General features: G+C 35.4%; 1 protein-coding gene and 1 non-coding gene across 2 annotated transcripts in view; one reads left to right on the forward strand and one right to left on the reverse strand.

Moving 5' to 3' along the window:
- The window catches only part of Malrd1 (MAM and LDL receptor class A domain containing 1), a 670,952-nt gene that overhangs the window by 413,993 nt on the left and 242,952 nt on the right, over positions 1-14,007 (reverse strand). The window lies entirely within an intron of this gene.
- LOC124078320 (U6 spliceosomal RNA) lies at positions 9,975-10,078 on the forward strand. Its single transcript, XR_006846875.1, has one exon. It is a non-coding gene; the product is annotated as a U6 spliceosomal RNA (small nuclear RNA).

A 14,007-nucleotide genomic window follows, 5' to 3' on the forward strand; every position in this document is an offset into this window, starting at 1 on the left:
ATAAATGTTATTCACCACATCAATAGACTTAAAAATAAGAACCATATGATCATCTCAATAGACGCAGAAAAAGCATTCGACAAACTACAGCATCCCTTTATGTTCAAAACATTAGAAAAACTAGGGATAACAGGAACTTACCTCAACATTGTAAAAGCTATCTATGCTAAGCCTCAGGCTAGCATCATTCTCAATGGAGAAAAATTGAAGGCATTCCCCCTAAAATCTGGAACAAGACAGGGATGCCCTCTATCACCACTTCTATTCAATATAGTTCTTGAAACACTGGCCAGAGCAATTAGACAGACGAAAGAAATTAAAGGCATAAAAATAGGAAAGGAAGAACTTAAATTATCACTATTTGCAGATGACATGATTCTATACCTAGAAGACCCAAAAGGGTCTACAAAAAAACTACTAGAACTAATAAATGAATTCAGCAAAGTGGCAGGATATAAAATCAACACGCATAAATCAAAGGCATTTCTGTATATCAGCGACAAAACTTCTGAAACGGAAATGAGGAAAAACACTCCATTCACAATATCCTCAAAAAAAATAAAATACTTGGGAATCAACCTAACAAAAGAGGTGAAAGATTTATATAATGAAAACTACAAAACCCTAAAAAGAGAAGTAGAAGAAGATCTTAGAAGATGGAAAAATATACCCTGTTCATGGATAGGCAGAACTAACATCATCAAAATGGCGATATTACCAAAAGTTCTCTATAGGTTTAATGCAATGCCAATCAAAATCCCAACGGCATTTCTTGTAGAAATGGATAAAGCAATCATGAAATTCATATGGAAAAATAAAAGACCCAGAATAACAAAAGCAATTCTAAGCAGGAAGTGCGAATCAGGCGGTATAGCGATACCAGACTTCAAACTATATTACAGAGCAATAGTAACAAAAACAGCATGGTACTGGTACCAAAACAGGAGGGTGGACCAATGGTACAGAATAGAGGACACAGAGACTAATCCACAAAGCTACAACTATCTTATATTTGATAAAGGAGCTAAAAGCATGCAATGGAGGGAGGATAGCATCTTCAACAAATGGTGCTGGGAAAACTGGAAATCCATATGCAACAAAATGAAACTGAATCCCCTCCTCTCGCCATGCACAAAAGTTAACTCAAAGTGGATCAAGGAGCTAGATATCAAATCAGAGACTCTGCGTCTGATAGAAGAAAAAGTTGGCTCCGATCTACATATTGTAGGGTCGGGCTCCAAATTCCTTAATAGGACACCCATAGCACAAAAGTTGATAACAAAAATCAACAAATGGGACTTACTTAAACTGAAAAGTTTTCTCTCAGCAAGAGAAACAATAAAAGAGGTAAATAGGGAGCCTACATCATGGGAACAAATTTTTACTCCTCACACTTCAGATAGAGCCCTAATATCCAGAGTATACAAAGAACTCAAAAAATTAAACAATAAGAAAACAAATAACCCAATCAACAAATGGGCCAAAGACCTGAACAGACACTTCTCAGAGGAGGACATACAATCAATCAACAAGTACATGAAAAAATGCTCACCATCTCTAGCAGTCAGAGAAATGCAAATCAAAACCACCCTAAGATACCATCTCACTCCAGTAAGATTGGCAGCCATTATGAAGTCAAACAACAACAAGTGCTGGCGAGGATGTGGGGAAAAGGGTACTCTTGTACATTGCTGGTGGGACTGCAAACTGGTGCGGCCAATCTGGAAAACAGTATGGAGACTCCTGGGAAAGCTGGGAATGGAACCACCATTTGACCCAGCTATTGCCCTTCTTGGACTTTTCCCTGAAGACCTTAAAAGAGCGTACTACAGGGATACTGCTACATCGATGTTCATAGCAGCACAATTCACAATTGCTAGATTGTGGAACCAACCCAGATGCCCTTCAATAGATGAATGGATAAAAAAAATGTGGCATTTATACACCATGGAGTATTACGCAGCACTAAAAAATGACAAAATCATAGAATTTGCAGGGAAATGGATGGCACTAGAGCAGATTATGCTTAGTGAAGCTAGCCAATCCCTAAAAAACAAATACCAAATGTCTTCTTTGATATAATGAGAGCAACTAAGAACAGAGCAGGGAGGAAGAGCAGGAAGAAAAGATTAACATTAAACAGATACATGAGGTGGGATGGAAAGGGAGAGAAAAGGGAAATTGCATGGTAATGGAGGGAGACCCTCATTGTTATACAAAATTACATATAAGAGGTTGTGAGGGGAATGGGAAAATAAACAAGGAGAGATATGAATTACAGTGGATGGGGTAGAGAGAGAAGATGGGAGGGGAGGGAGGGGGGATGGTAGAGGATAGGAAAGGTAGCAGAATACAACAGTTACTAATAGGGCATTATGTGAAAATGTGGATGTGTAACCGATGTGATTCTGCAATCTGTATTTGGGGTAAAATTGGGAGTTCATAACCAACTTGAATCTAATGTATGAAATATGATATGTCAAGAGCTTTATAATGTTTTGAACAACCAATAAAAAAAAAAAAAAAAAAAAATATAAATCCCTAGGCCCAACCCAGTCCAGCTCAGAGAACCTGGGGTTAGTGCAGGATTATTTTTATAAGCTGTCTAGGTGATTCTGATGCGTATTTGGGAAACACTGGTCTAAATACAGTATGCTGTTTTTAAGTCCTTTGGATATAGATGGATGATGAAAATTTTCATCATCACTAGCAATTACAGAAATGCAAATCATAACTACTCTAAGATATTATCTCACTCCAGTCAGATGGCAGCTCTTAAGAATACAAACAATAAGTGTTGGTGAGGATGTGGGGGAAAAGGCTCACTCATTCATACTCATTGCTGGGGCAACTGCAAAATGGTGCAGCCAATATAGAAAGCTGTATATAGAATCCCTGGAAAACTGGGAGTGGAACCACCATTTGACCCAGCTATCCCACTCCTCCATCTATATACAAAGGACTTAAAAACAGCAAGTTTTTAAGGGACACAGACACATCAATGTTTATAGCAGCATAATTCACAATAGCTAAACTGTGGAACCAACCTAGATGCCCTTCAATAGATGAATGGATAGAAAAAATATGGCATATATACACAATGGAATATTATTCAGCAATAAAAGAGAATAAAATCATGGCATTTGCAGGTAAATGGATAGATTTAGAGAAGATAATGCTAAGTGAAGTTAACCAATCCCCCCCAAAAAATGCCAAAAGTTTTCTTTGATGTAAGGAGGCTGATCCATAGTGGGATTGATAGCGGCACAGGAGGAATAGATGAACTCTAGATAGGGCAGAGGGGTTGGAGGGGAAGGGAGGGGGCATGGGGTAATTAATGATGGTGGAATGTGATGATCATTACTATCCAAAATACATGTATGAAGACATGAATTGGTGTGAATACACTATGTATACAACCAGAGATATGAAAAATTGTGTTCTATACATGTAATAAGAATTGTAATGCATTCTGCTGTAATATATAAATTAAAAAATTTACATTAAAAATATTTAATGCCTGAAAAAATAAATTTGATGGAGGTCAGAGTTTGAACTGGGCACCTGCACTGGATTCAACAGACCAAACCCATGTAGAGTTTAATAACAATCATTAAGCTTTGGTTGATTTCAAAAGACCTTGTAGCCAATTAACCAATTAAACTCTACCAAATTGACTCAGAGACTAAGTTGTAGTCAATTAAGTTGTTTTCTATGCTTCACTTCAGTTTCTCTATGAATGCTGTCCGATCACATTCGTAATTATAGATCTCTACACATGCTTTGGTTCTGGGAACTGCCCGATTCTTGAATTGCTTTAATCTTTCTTTGTTTGACTTTTTCTCTGCGCAAATAAAATTTACTACTTACTTAGTCTAAGTATTTTTCCTTTTAATACTGGTTAGTCATTATTCTTTCAAATAGGCAAGTAAAGATAGGTTTAAAATATAAAATTTATTTCTGTCCTATTTAAACTTATAATTCACCAGAAGTATTTAAGAAAAATGATTAAAAATTAATAAAGCCAATTTAATATCTTTTCATTAGCTAATAGATTTAGATTACCTAAGAATTGGCAAGCAAATTTGTGTATCTATTACATATGTAAATCTGTGTTAGTTATCTTTTACATATAAGACTTTGCAATTTTTATAAATACGCTTAGTGTGTTTTTTATAAATATCTTTTAATAAATACTATGGTGTTAATTCATGGAAAGATATATGTATGCATTTGTGTATGCGAAGAATATAGGTCATCTGTTAATTATCATGCCAAGCACTGATCTTGTCTTCCATCATTTGATTTATTTGGTCTTTAGAGTAGAACAAATATATAAACAGATATTTTAGTTTTAGTCTGAGCTGTCCCACTTGACAACACAGTCAAAATGTCTTCATAGATAGTAAAGTCACAAAGAACTTCAAGATCATTAGTTCTAAATGATAACAGTGCTGAAAAACCCATTGGGACTAAAGAACTTATGTTTGGAGTTCTGAAAGGTAGTCCCTATAAGATGAATGTAAATAGTACCTGGGAGGGCAGATCTGTGCCAGATAGGATTATTAAATGAAAACTACTTTTGCTCCTAGTTTATGGTTTAATTTGAATATCATACAAACTCTCAGGAACAATTTATGTTCCTAATGTCAGAAAAAATGTGAATAACTGCATTAAAGTCACATCTCCCTGCAAATAAATATCTTTTTAATATGCAAAACACAGCATCACATTCAAGCAGAAACTTGTATACCATAAAGAGAACGCATTGTTCCCCCTTACTCCCATTCCTATGACTCCTGAATGAATACACAACAATTGCAGGAGGTAATAGAGCTGCCTTCTCTGCTCTATTAAACCTTGCAGTATATTATTATACTGAGCTTTATGTATACTATACTCTGTTAACTTTTGTTCAATTTATTTTATTATCTAAAAATCCATAGAGAAGCTTAAATTCAATTTAGTGAATTCCTTTTAAAAGGATAGAAATTTTAAAACCCCCTTTTATAGTGATCCTTGGTGATAGGAAACCTTAAATTAAATGAATAATGTTTATAATAAAGGTTAAAATGCCCAAATGGAATGTAGAACTAAATCTAGCAAGAGCAGGTAAGGAAATGTCTCTATTAAAAAACAGATTATCTAAGAAGTTTGCAGATTTCCAAAGAAGGTGAGTTTAGCTAACTAGGAAGACACTTGATAAAGCAAACTCAAGGGAAATGCTTGCAAAGATGTTTTATTTTCCTCTAATTAGGTCCTAAGGTCCCTTTAGAGATGGCTACAAACTATACCCCTGCCTGGATGGGGCTGCAGGGGATGTGGTCATGAATGTTGACAATGTGTCTTTCATAGGTGTTTTAGTCATTTTTTTCTATACTGTGACCAAAAGATCTGACAACAACCATTTCAGAAGAGGAAGTTTATTTGACTTGCATGGTTTCAGAGGTCTCAGTCCAGAGATGGCAGGCTCCATTCATTGGGGCCTGAGGTGAGGCAGGACATCCTGGCAGGTAGATGTGGGAGAGGAAAGTGGTTCAGAACATGACACCAGGAAGTTGAGAGACACAGCTCCACCCAGTCTCCAGGGATAAAATATACACCCCAATGGCACTCTCCCAGTGACCCACCTCCAGCCACACCTCCCCTGCCTACAGTTAGCTCCCACTGATTAGATTAATATTCTCATAATGTCATTGTTTCCCCTCTTAACTTTTTTGCATTGTTTCACTCGTGAGCTTTCCTGGGACACCTCATATCTGAACCATACAACAGGGCACTTCTTTGTCCTGGGGAAGGGCCTAACATCTCAGTGTCTGAGCAGTCTCCCTCTCATAGGAAGCTGCTTTATGCTGGCTGATTCTCTGTAGCCCGTGTCTGATCTGCTTCCAGTTTATTCCCACCAAAACAGCCTCTCTCTGGGAGAGCCCTGACTGGTAGAAGAGTTCATTTCTGTGTGTCAGTCTGGTGAGAACTTGAGGAAGCGACAAAAACCAAACCATGAAATAATAGAGGCTGTTTTATTATTCACAGGTCCACAAAGAGAGGGCAGTGTGCCTTCCGGGGTATGGAGAAGGGGGATGCAGCGTCCAAGACACCCTCCAGACGCACAGGGAGAATGACAGACCAAGGACCTGTGGGATCACCACCTCCGTGGTCATTATCCCTTTGCCTTTCCTGGGGCATGTGCATTCCCTAGTTTAAAGAGCACATACATGAGGGCAGAAGTTCTTTACATGACCCCGGTGTTAACTATTAGGTTGTACTGGGTTTGGGGGCCATGGGTATGTGGTTTGGGGTCAGTGAGGTGAGTAATGAGCAGGCCACACCACAACCACATCAGAAAGTTTTAGCTCATTCAGACTCATTATGTCGAGACTAAAAATGGACGATGAGGTAGCAACTCTGTTAAACAAATCTATGACAAAAACATTTTCTCTTAGTGCTGGAATCTGAGAACTGTACAAAAGAAAAAAAACTAAAGTCAGTGAAGTGAATGTTTATAAAATCCTAGTAGGAGAAACAAATAAACTCAGATGAATACATCCAGAACATTTTGTTGATGGATTTAACACCAAATATTTGAAAAGTGAGGATATTCATAAGGTGTATTAATAAAACAAATTATAACTCTAAAGAAAAAAAAGGTCTCTCCACCTCAACACCCTTGCCTCCATTTGCATAGAGCATTTACTTGGCAAACTTTCTAAAATTTAAATTATATGACTTTCTCCCTTGCATGCTGATTATAGTACTCCTCCACTATCTTCAGCAAGTTCTTATCAAAGGTCTCGTGTGGTTTAATTCTGATACATTCAGTGGCTTTGAACCTTAATATGATGGCATTAGTTAGGCAGATATTTCATGTTATTTTTTCTAAGACATGATTTCCATCCATATTATTTTTCACACTGTCTTCTACTGCCCTCAAAATATGATACCAGCTGAGTATAATCCCAGTGACTGAGAAGGCTGGGGCAGATGACTGCAAGTTCAAGCAAAGTACTGAGGCCCTGAGTCACTTAGCAAGACCCTGTCTCAAAATAAAAAAAAAAATAAAAGTCCTGGGGTTGTAGCTCAGTAGTAAAGTGCCACTGGGTTCAATTCCCAGTACTAAATAAATAATTAAAATAATAATATGACTCCAATCTCAGAAATAAAAGTGACTTTTACTTCTTTCCCTACATGATAACTTTTTTAAAAAAAAATTATATAACCATCTTTCTTCCTGTGAATTTCTTGAGTAGAGACCCCTCCTTCTCCCACTAGGCCTGAAAATAAATTACAGTATGTTGGAAGTGGGATGTATGCTACAAACACAGCAGGAAATTCATTGTGAGTATTCTCAATCACCTATCTTCTATTTGGACAGAATTCAGATCTAAAGAAGTCCATCCCACATCACATAGTTCTCATTACAGATATTTTTTTAAAAATTTTTTTTTCTTTTTTATATGTAATGTTGAAATTTTCATCACAATAAGCCAAACATATGGTCTCATCTTGGATAATCTAGAGAAAATATGGCAAATTCCACTCTTTTTCCATAGACATTTTCAGGCTTTCCCCTTAGGATTCTCAATCTACAGTTTCAAATATGCCTCCAGTTCATTACAGAGACAATTCTCTATCTGTTTTAAATCCTCTGCTGGAACTCAGAGCCATCCTTACCCCTTGACACACTCTCTGGTACCATAATGTTTGAAAAACATGAACTTACATTTCCCAGAGTCCCTCCTTAACAGGATTCTGATTAAAATTCTTCAATAAGAAGTGAAATTCATGGTCTAGAAGATGAAACAGAAGCTAACTTTTGCTTTTTGGATACTGGCAGGCAGGCAAGTGGTCTTTGACAGGAGTGAGACTTGTAGCCATTTCTAGGCATTCTTTAGATTCTCCATTCAGTTGCTTCTAGAAATGAGATCATAAACAGTTCCCTGCCATCCTTTCAATTTTCTGATTTTCTGAGATTCTTGGCAGTCTCTTTGACATTGCTTTCCCAACCCTTTCAAAGACTTTGAAAACACCTTAATCCCCTGCATTTAAAATCTTTTCCTGACTAGAATTCCTAAGATTGGTGCCTGTTTACTTGACCAAAACCTGACCAATGCACAATCTTTTGATACTAAATTCCTTCTGCTGATTTGGACACCAATACCAAAAACTTAAAATGGATTTTAAATAGTTCATTAACAGATATTTGTAGAGAAAACAGAATTTGTTTGGTTAGGTACCAAGACTATAATGGTTAAAAGAGAGAGAGAGAGAGAGAGAGAGAGAGAGAGAGAGAGAGAGAGAGAGAGAGAGAGACTTTCCCTTAACTCTCTTGGAGACTGTGGTAAAAAGAGACATAAAAATTTCTTGCTTTCCAAAGATTTTCTTTCTCCCTAGTTCACTCACATTAACTCCACTCAGTAATTTCCACATTTTTTTTCTTTCTTTCTCAATCTTACCTACAGGTAAACACCAGAAAAAAAATATCTTTAATTCATTTCTATTCATCTTATGATTCACATCCAGCAACAGCTTCTTTTTCCATATTATACTCTTTAGCAGAATATTTAAGGTTCTCCGCAATTTAATTCAATATCTTTTCAAAATTATATCCCAAAGTAATAACTAACCTTTAACACTGTGTTATGAGACATGTTCTTTGATAGTGAGTTTGCAGGGTATTTTTTTTTTTACAGCTGACAATAAGCATTAAGGTCTGTACTCTTATGCTCATTTTTTTTTTCAGATAATGAATTTAAAATTCAGAGAATCTGCATCATCATTGAAGTCAATGCAGCTAATGAGTTCTGGAGATGCTATTTAAGCAGACTTGTAAGGCAGGTTAGAGAATAAACCTAGTGTTATTTAATTCTAGAAATTGAGCACTATAATAAGCTAGGCGATGGTCGCCAAAGACATAAGGTCCTAATACTTGAAACCTATAACTGTTACTTTATATGTCAAAGGCTATTCATATGTGATTTAATGAGCAATTTGGGGATGGTATGATTGTCCTATGTTTTCTGTGTATACCCTAGAGGCAATCACAAATGTGATGATAAAACAGAGTACACAGAAATGGAAGGAATATAGCTACCTTCAATCAAGGAATACCAGTCGCCACCAAAATGGAAAAACCAAGGAAGAGATTCTCCTCTGTATCTTTTGTATGAGGTACAGCCTTGCCAGCACTTTGATTCTGATCTATTAATTCTGATTTCAGACTTTTGTCTTCAAAGTTGGGGCAAAACACACTTCCACTGTTTCAAGCCACCAAGTCTGTGATAATTTCTTATAGAAGCAAAATAAAACTTTTACAAGCAATGAAATTTTACAATATCACTTGCAGACAAAACTTTTGGTTCCCCAAAATGACCCAATCTGAGAAGGAATTAGGAGATGATGACCACATGGCTGAGTTTAAAGGTATTACTTTCAAGTCTACAGGAGCCTAGGTAGAGAAACCTAAAACCTAAAGGAAGTGGGATACCTGAGACTGGAAATATTCTTACAAAATAAGATACCAAATCAGAGTAGGAATATCGACATTTAGTTGGGTAAAAGTAACCCTGAATATTATGTTTGGTCTTTTTTTCAGTTTTAAAATGACAAAAAAAAAAAAAAAAATTTGGTCCTTGAAGTCATGGCAAGGCAAATCCTGAAAGATGGAGATAACTAATTGTCCCTGAAGAAAAGAGAGGCCACGCTGAAGCAGACTTGTAAGGCAGGTTAGAGGATAAAGCTTCAAAATTTGCTGCTGGGTAGACAATCAAGCTGATGTGTGATTTAATAAAACAAGCAATGTGAAAGGATATTCCTAGCCACCTGTCAGGCCTTTGTTTTTGACAGATGATACAGAACATTCTTATCAATAAATGTGAATAACAGAAAGATTTAAGGATTAGTATGGAGATTTTTACCACATAGAGGTAACAAGAAACAATTAAGTATAATTGCATCTGTTAAAAAATATTAAATCAGTGTTCACTTTAGCAGCACAAATACAAACGCTGAAATATAAAGAAGATTACAGTGGCCCCTGTGCAAGGATCACATCAATTCATGAAAAGTTGTCCATATTTTTTTAAATTTGAAGTCACACTTAAAAGTAAATTAATAAGAATAACGTTTGAATTCTGAACTAAGACTCTGAAATAAAGAAGGGCTTAGAATGAGATCATCCAAGCTCTGAAAGAAAATAATTGCCAGCCATAATTCCTATACCCATCAAAGCTATCTTTCTTCTTTCAAAGAAGAAGTAGACACTTTCAATGACGAGGATAAACTAAAAGAATTAATGACCACTGAGGTAGCACTACAAATATATTTAATGATATGTTACACACAGAAGAACTAGAAAACAAACCATAGAGGTCTCAAATGGATGACTCTCTAGGATAGCAATTAAATTAAAATTAGGACCAAATTAAGTATAAGAAAAAAATATGACAGAAAATAACGAACATTTATTCATAATAACACTGACCAGAAGTGATCTAAGCACTTGAAAGAAAAGATTTGCAGAATAGATTTTAAAAATAGTTTCAACTATATCCTGTTTGCAAGAGAATTACCATATAGGCAAAGATATCTTCAAGCTGAAAGTAAAAGGGTGGAAAAATATATTCTACGTGAATGGAGTCCTAAAACAAGCTGGAGTAGCTATTCTCATCTCTGACAAGCAGATTTCAAGAAAAAAGTTAACTGGAAGAGATAAAAATGGTCAATACATATAAAGGGAATAATGGTAAAGGGAATAATCCAACAAGAAGATACAGCAATAGCAAATATCCATGCCCCAACTGTCAGGGCATCTAGCTACATAAAACAAACACTTCTTGACATTATATCTCAAATAGATCGCAGTACAATAATACTGGGTGATTTTAACACACCCCTGTCACCAATAGATAGGTCATCCAGATGTAAAAATCAATAAAAATACTTCCAACCTAAATAACACTATACATTTAATGGACTTAACAGATATCTCTAGACTATTTCATCTCAAACAGTTGAATCCACTTTCTTCTCAACAGATTCAGGACCTTTTGAAAAACAGACCATATTCAACATCACAAAGCCAGTCTGAGCAAATACAAAAATTAATTCTATGCATCTTATCAGGCCATAATGGAATGAAATTAGAAATTGACAGTAAGAAAATTATAGAAACCACCTATACATATAAAGATTGAAAAATACTTTTTTAAACGAGGGGTGGATCATAGAAGAAGTGAGAATAGAAATTTTACGATTTCTATAATCAAATGAGAATAGTGATACAATGTACCCAAATCTTTGCATACTGTGAAGTAAGTTCTAATTGGAAAGTTAACAGTATTGTGTCTATATTAAAAGAAAAGAAAGAAATATCTTCAATAAAATTTAATGCTATACCTCAAGGCCCTATAAAGAAGGAAATAATTAAGACTAGGTCCAAATAATTAAGATCAGAGCCAAAACCAATGAAATTGAGAAAAAAAATACAAAGGACAAGTGCAACAGGCTTGGTTCTTTGAAAAGATAAACAATATTGATAAATCCTTGTCCAAACTAACCAAAAGAAAGAGAAAATTCAAATCAATAAACTAAGAGATAAAAAGGAGATATCATCATAGACATTTCTGAAATACAGAAGATCATCATGGACTATTTTGAAAATGTATATTCGAATAAATTAGAAAAAAAATAGAAAATATTGACAAATTTCTAGACTGTTATGTCCTACTGAAATTGAACCAAAAAGATATAGAACGTTTAACCAAACCAATAGCAAACAACATAATTAAAGTAATAATAGAAATCTTCCAACAAAGATAAATCCAGGACCAAAATGGATGCTCAGTTAAGTTCTTCAAGAGTTTTAAAGAAGAACTAACACATATTCTCTGCAAATTATGGCAATTCTTCAAAAGACTAAGAATTGAAATACAAAGGGAGGGAATACTCCCAAATTCATTCTATGAAGCCAGTATCACCTTGATACCAAAACCATGTAAAGCTACATCACACACAAAAAAGTACAGACCAAAATCCTTAATTTACATATATCAAAAATCCTTAATAAAATATTATCAAATTATATCCAAAAGGTTAAAAACCGTCAAGTTGGTTTTATCCCAGGAATGCAAGATTTTAAAATATATGTTAATAAATAAATGTTATTTATCACATAAAAGGTATCAAGGACAAAAATCACTTGGTCATCTCAATAGAGGAAAAAGCCTTTGATGAAATTTACCCCCATTCATGTTAAAAATGCTGAAGAAACTGGGAGGAACATACTTAAATACCATAAAGACCATATATGACAAACCCTTGATAGAGACAAACTGAAAGCATTTCCTCTACAATCAGGAGTCAGACAAGGATATCTAAGAGTAGATATCCTTGTCTGACTCCTGATTGATAGAGATATCCTATTCTCTTCAGTGTAGTTCTTGAAACTAGCCAGAGCCATAAGGAATTAGAAGAAAATTAAAGAAATACAGTGGAAAAGAAGAAGTCAAGTTATCTCTGTGTGTTATTGACAAGACCCTATATTTAGAATATCCAAAGTATCCACCAGAAGACTTCTTGAACTGATGAACAAGTTCAGCAAATTTGCAAAATACAAGAGCAGCACAAAATAATCAATAGCTGTCCCATACTCCAATAATGAATCCACTGAGCAAGAAATCAAGTAAACTGTTCCATTCACAATAGCCTCAAAATATTACTTTGGGGGTCTGGGGTTATAGCTCAGTGGTAGAGTGCCCGCCTAGCACATGTGAGGCACTGGATTCAATCCTCAGCACCACATATAAATAAATAAAATAAAGGTGTTGTATCTATCTACAACTAAAACAAATTTTTTTTCAAAAAAAAAATACTAGGAAATAAATCTAACTAAGGAGATGAAAGACCTTTACAATGACAATTATAAAATACTGAAGAAAGAAATTGAAGAAGACTTTAGAGATGGAAAGACCTATCATGATCATGGATACAGAGAATTAGTATCATCAAAATGGCCAAACCACCAAAGGCAATCTCCAAATTCAATGAAGTGCCCATCAAAATACCAATAACGTTCTTCACATAAATAGAAAAAAAAATTAGTCCTAAACTTTATGTGGAAAAATAAAAGATCCAGAATAGCCAAAGCAGTCCTGAGCAACATGATTGAGGCTGGAGGCATCATATTATTTGATTTTAATTTGTACTATGGAGAAACAGTAACAAAAACAGCATGCTATCAGCATAAAAACAGACAAACAGATATGAAAGCTAATGGAATAGACTAGAAGGCACAGAGAAAAATCCATGTAAATACAATTATCTGATGCTTCACAAAGATGATAAAAGCACAAGCTGGGGGCTGGGGTTGTGGCTCAGTCGTAGAGCACTCGCCTGGCACATGCAAGGCCCTGGGTTTGATCCTCAGCACCACATAAAAACAAGTAAATAAAATAAAGGTATTGTGTCCAACTATAACTAAAAAATAAATTTAAAAAAAGCACAAGTTGGAGAAAAGATAGCCCTTTTTTCTTTTTCTGTTGTTTGTTTGTTTGGATTATTTATTTGTTTGTTTGTTTATTGGTATTGAGGATGAAACCCAGGGGCACTTGATCCCTGAGCTACATCCCCAGTCTATTTTGAGATAGGATCTCTCCACTAAGATGCTTAGGACCCCAATGAGGATGGCTTTAAACTTTCAATGCTTCTGCTTCAGACTCCCAGATCTCTGGAATTATAGGTGTGTGCCTCGATGCCCATTGAAAAGACAGCCTTTTGAACAAATGGTTCTGGGAAAACTGGATAGCCATATGTAAAGAACGAAACTAGATCCCTACTTCTTATTCAGCACAAAAATCAACTCAAAGTGGATTGAAGATTTAGGAATCAGAGCAAAAACAGTGAAACTGCTAGAAGAAAACACAGGGGCAACACTCCAACACATTGAAGCAGGCAGTAATTTCTTAATAAGATGCCTAAAGCTCAATAAATAAAACCAACAATGAATAAGTT

The sequence above is a fragment of the Marmota monax genome, unplaced genomic scaffold, assembly GCF_021218885.2.
Source record: "Marmota monax isolate L192 unplaced genomic scaffold, Marmota_monax_Labrador192_F-V1.1 WCK01_AAM20220418_F8-fsc00098, whole genome shotgun sequence".
NCBI lineage: Eukaryota > Metazoa > Chordata > Mammalia > Rodentia > Sciuridae > Marmota > Marmota monax.